Here is a 6,079-nt window from a genome sequence, read left to right as displayed (position 1 = left end):
TCTTTGCCAGGGGGCAGTCTGGTGACAATAGGTGACAGTTAATGTTCAGGACCCTCTTCTCACCTAACCCTGCTATTCCGACTGTTCTCCCAAGGTTTTTTAATAATCCAGGGCCCCACCCTCTAAGAAGGTGGGGGTAGGAAGCTGGACAGGACAAAAGATTTGCTGTTCTTGTGTCTTGATGTCTTACGCACACTAGAGGCATACGTTTCCACAGGTTCCTCCTTAATTTACTGTGAGAAAAATAAAGTTTATATAGTTTTTCTATAATGTATCATCATCTTTCAACTTTTCCTTCTGTGGCCGTATTTCTGGACACGCTAACCTAGTCTTTGCTCCATTAGTCATGTCCTGGCATGTCCTGTGATGACTCAGTCCTTCCTGTTCATCACATGCACTGATGCCAGGACAGGATCCTATTGCAGCCACTGCTTTATCTCCAGAGGTGAACACAATATCCAGTGTGCCGAACTGAGTCCATTCATTTCTCTACAGCTCCTGATAACTCTCCTTCTAGAATTATCTCCCTCTCCCAGGAATGCTGGGCATTCCTGCAGATTCCTTTTACTGATACTTAAGCTAATCATCCGTATCAGTAAGGGATCATGCAGAGAAGCAGAACCAATACACCACACACACGCACACACACACACACACACACACACACACACACACTCATTTGTTACAGGGATTTGGACTTATGCAACCTCAGAGCTTGTTAAAAGTCTCTGCAGACTATTTTTTTCCCCCTGCAGCTTGAAGTCCACAAGCACACAGGCAGGGAGGAAATACGATGAGCAGGCTGGAACCTCTTGAGCATAACTGGACAACACTGATATACTAACAGCTATGTCAGTCCTGGGTGTTCTTTGGAAGGAATGATGCTAAAGCTGAAACTCCAATACTTTGGCCACCTCATGCGAAGAGTTGATTCATTGGAAAAGACCCTGATGCTGGGAGGGATTGGGGGCAGGAGGAGAAGGGGATGACTGAGGATGAGATGGCTGAATGGCATCACCGACTGGATGGACGTGAGTCTGAGTGAACTCCAGGAGATGGTGATGGACAGGGAGGCCTGCTGCTGCTGCTGCTCCTGCTGCTGCTGCTAAGTCGCTTCAGTTGTGTCCGACTCTGTGCGACCCCACATGCTGCAATTCATGGGGTCGCAAAGAGTCAGACATGACTGAGCGACTGAACTGAACTGATGCCTGTGAACAGAGATCTGGAGGAGAAAGAGCCAGAAGTGAAACCCAGCCTTCTTGATGGTCCCAATAAACCTGAGGTGGTGTATTCTTCTGACATGTTCAACTTCGGAGCATGCCAAGAAATCAGCATCCAGTTGCAAACCTGTATTTTCCTGCCTGATTTCAAGGCTGGTATTTCCCGTGCTGACAACACATTGCTTTAGAAATTACCATGTGACATCATTGCTGCCTTTTTACTTTCTAAAGCTCCTCCTCCACACAGAGCCTCTTGATGTATCATTGTGTCCAATCTGACCTCCTTTCAGTGACAATTTATCCCATTTGTCCCATGCCTTCAGATTTGGCACATTTATTAAAAATGAAATTTCCTTATATCTTGGCTCAGTGCTCAATTTAATCTGTCCTTGGGCTGCTGCATTCTAGGTGGGATCCTTTACTTGTCCTAACCATGGCCATTGTTCATTTCCTAACTCTAAGGTCCCTTGAATGTAATTATTTTATTTTGGGACTGCACCCTTCTGAAATGTGATACCTTCAGTATGTGTGTTCCTAACATAATTTGTTTCTCAAGGGCCTCATTATTTTATTAATCCAAAGTAGAGACTGTTGGTATTTAACATGTCTTTCTCTGTTAAGAAACCAAGAACAAAGTTCTCCATGGCATCTCCTCAGCTTGGTGGACTCTGGTGCCTTTTACTCTGCTCTACACTTTCTCACTCCATCTGCTAGATCACATGACATTCTAAATGCCAGTAGGCAGGTGCTCTTCTGAGATCTCACAGGAGAGATCCTCGTCCACTAGGAAGACATTTCTGTCTCGCACGGGGACTCTAAAGATAGGTTCTGAAAATTGTGTCCCTGCTCATGTCTTCAACCTTCAGCCAAGAGACCAGGGGTCTTTAGCCAGGGGAAGCGAAGGAAGCCTCCATCTAACCTTATGGTTCCATGCTCCCAGAACCTGCCTCCAGGCGTGGCTCTCACCGGAGGCCCTGGTGTCTTTAACAAAGCACGAATTATGGAACTGCCTTCCCAGATATCCACACTAGGTTAAGCCCATCCTGGTTTCTGAGTGGCTGCTTTAGTGGACAGGATTCTGGGACATATTCCAGACAGGCCACTTTACACTAATGGGACAGGTTAGTGTGGTGTGGATGAGATGCTCCCAACTCAATCCATACTCAGTCCTGATGACACAACCTTAATTACACTGTTTCATATTTATATGCATCTTAGTTAAATGTTCTTATAAAAGAATAAATTTGATATTACCACTGTAATTGGAAAATCAGCATGACCTGCCATAAGCTCTGAATTGTAATATAATAAACAAATGTAATGAAAACAACATTTTCTTTAAAGACTCTTTTTTATGGTTAAAATAATATCACTTATGTTTCAGACTGTTTTCTAGTCCTTATTTTTTTAAACTGATTGCTTTACTGAGATATAATTCATATACACACAATTCCAGTACATAAAGATCTTAGAGGGGCTTCCCTGGTAGCTCAGTGGTAAAGACCCATCTGCCAATGCAGGAGACATGTTTTCAATCCCTGGGTCAGGAAGATCTCCTGCAGAAAGGAATGGCTACCCACTCCAGTATGCTTGCTTAGAGAATACCATGGACAGAGGAGCCTGGTAGGCTACAGTCCATGGGGTTGCAAAAGAGTCTGACATAACTCAGCAACTAAACAACAAGAAAGAGCTTATTCTTATAAAAAAAGAAACAAAAGACAACCACCTGAAAACCTGATATTGGACAACTTTCCTGGGATATACCAGAGAATGGAGGCTGCATAACAAACAGCCACTCTACAGCCTGCATAGACAAGAAAATCCAGAGTTATGGGTGAGATCTGCTGACCTGAGGCAGAAGCTGCTGGAGTCATAAGCTATTAGAAACACTAAATGGAAACTTTTAAAAATTGTTGGAGGCTGAGTTTTGACTAGTGTGAGGATGAGAAACTCTTGGCTGCCTCTCTTCAGGGGTGAGGGGAACACCAAACTTTCATGAGTTTTAGCAACAGGAACCCCGTCAGGCTGTCACGGTAAAGATGCCAGAAAGATTCCCTTTTCACTCTAGTAGGAAGTGGTTGTTGTTCAGTTGCTAACTTATGTTTGACTTTTTGCGATCTTATGGACTGCAGCACGCTGGGCTCCTCTATCTTCCACCATCTCCTGGAGTTTGCTCAAATTCATGTCCATTGAGTCAGCGATGCTATCTAACCATCTTATCTTCTGCCATCCCCTACTCCTTTGCCTTCATTTTTTTTGCCAGCATCAGGGTCTTTTCCAATGAATCGGCTCTTTGCATCAGGTGGCCAAAGTGTTGGAGCTTCAGCATCAGTCTTTCCAAAGAGCATTCATGGTTGATTTCCTTTAGAATTGACTGGTTTGATCTCTTTTCAGTCTAAAGGACTCTCAAGAGGCTTCTCCAGCACCAGTCCTTCAATTCTTCAATCATCAGTTCTTCAGCATTTGGCCTTCTTTATGGTCCAGAGTCACTGTAGACACTGACTGCAGCTATGAAGTTGAGAGACTTGCTCCTTGGAAGGAAAGCTGGTAGAGGCCGGGGAAGACTCATCTCTGTAAAATACTTCCAGTGTGTGCTCCATAGCAAATGCCAGTTCTCCAGGGTATAAGGCCTTCCCAGGACCTTATTCCGCATGGACAAAGAACATTCCTCTTATTCCACTCCCTTCTGGGTTACCTGAATCATGCAAGGGAAGGATGAAAAGAAAAAAAAAAAAAAAAAGACGGAAACACAAGCAAAGGTCACAGCCCAGGGACAAAATAAAAGCAAAGATTTAGTCCAAACATGATAAGGTGCTCCCCCTTTCCTGGACCTCACTACTGCATCAGCAGGACCTCAGGATATTTACGGGGTTGCAGCTGGAAGAGATGCCAGACACAGACCTTCTCTGAGGAGTATGTAGGGAAATTCAGGGTCAACAGGGAAGACAAAAATGAGAACACTAGAAGAATTTGATGCTTCTGACACTTCAAGTACAACAAAATCCAGTCCAACTTCTAACCAGAATAACATAGAACCTCTTGGGAAAAGCCTATGCACTTCAGTTCCTAATATCCAATATGTTAAATTTCGCTTTCAACCAAAAAATTACGAGTCATCATGCCCAAAGGCAAGAACAGAACGCATCTGAAGTGAATAAGCAATCACCAGGACCAGGATGAAGTATGACTCAGACAATGGAATTATCCAATAGGGGATTTAAAATCACTATGGTTAATGTGTTAAGGGTTTTAATGGAAAAGATAGACAACACGCAGAAACAGAAGGGCAATGCAAGCAGAGATGGAAACGCAAAGAACAAAGTTAAGAGAGAATGTTAAAATTTAAAAATATACACATATAACATAAATAAAGAATGCCTGTTCATCAGTAGACTGAACTGCCAGGGATAGAACCAATGATCTGGAGGTTAGGTAGATTGAAATTACCCAAACTGCAAAGCAAAGACTAAAACCAAAATACAAAGAACACAATCGAACCTCCAAGATCTGTGAGAAAATTTCCAAAGATGAAACAAAATCTAACTGAAATATTAAACATATAAAATAATGTAGCAAGAAAGTTTCGAAGTAATACTGTCCAAAATCTTTCCAAAATTAATGACAGAAAAGGAACTACAGAACCAGGGAGCATAAAGAATACCAAAGGTGATAAATACCCCAAAATCTACACCTAGATATTTCATACGCAAGTGGCAGGAAAGCAAAGGCCAAGAGAACATTCTGAAATAAACCAGAGGTTGGGGACGTATACTTTACCTTATGAGGAGCAAGGATCAGAATTACAGAGGGCTTCTCAGCACAAAGCCATACAATCAGGAAGAGAAAGAAAGAAATACTGTTTATTTATAAATAATTTTTGGTATTATTGTTATATAATGTATACTTTTAATATTAACTTCTGTGCAGAGTACATCATGCAAAATGCCAGACTGAATGAAACACAAGCTGGAATCAAGATGGCCAGGAGAAATATTAATAACCCCAGATATGCAGATGATACCACTCTATCTATATAACATAATAATATTATATAATATATAAGAATATTTTTCATCCTTGAGAAACAGAATGAGAAATAAAGACTTTCTCAAGCAAAAAATAAGGAAATTTATTGCCAGCAAAAGTAACCTGCAAGAAAGACGAAAGGTGTTCTTTTTTATTCAGTTGCTTAGTCATGTCTGACTCTTTGTGACTCCATGGCCTGCAGCACGCCAGGCTTCCCTATCCTTCACCTTCTCCTGGAGGTTGGGAGAAGGAAAATTGCATAGGTCAGAAACCCAAGTTTACATAGAGAAAAAAAAAAAAAATCAGAGAAGGAAAAAGCGAAAGTGAAGTGTTTTACTTATTCTTAGTTGATCTAAAATATATCTACCTGAGTTTTTAAAGCAATGATAATAAGGTGATTGGAAATTATAGCATGCAGGTAAGTGAAATAGACGGCAGCAATGACATAGGAATGGGATGGAAGAAGTGGAAACACCCTGCTGTTTGGCACCTGCTCTAACATGAGGCAGCACACTGTTACGTGAAGGTGGACTTGACTTAGATTTAAATGTACATTGAAAACTCCAGGACCATAGCTACAAACTGTTAAAATATAGTTATCATTAATGTTGGAGAAAGGATCAAATGAAATCATATAAAATATTCAAACGAAATCAGAGAAATCAGAAAAAAAAAACAGGCCTCCAAGAACAAATGCAATAAATATAAAAGTTACTAACATGGTAGATATTTTAAAAATATTTATTTTATTTATTTATGTGGCTGTACCAGATCTTAGCTGTGGCATGGGGGATCTAGCTTCCTGACCAGGAATCTAACTCTGGCCCCCTGCA

This window comes from Capra hircus, chromosome 14 (genome assembly GCF_001704415.2).
Source record: "Capra hircus breed San Clemente chromosome 14, ASM170441v1, whole genome shotgun sequence".
NCBI classification, from domain to species: Eukaryota; Metazoa; Chordata; class Mammalia; order Artiodactyla; family Bovidae; genus Capra; species Capra hircus.
This window is presented reverse-complemented; position numbering follows the sequence as displayed.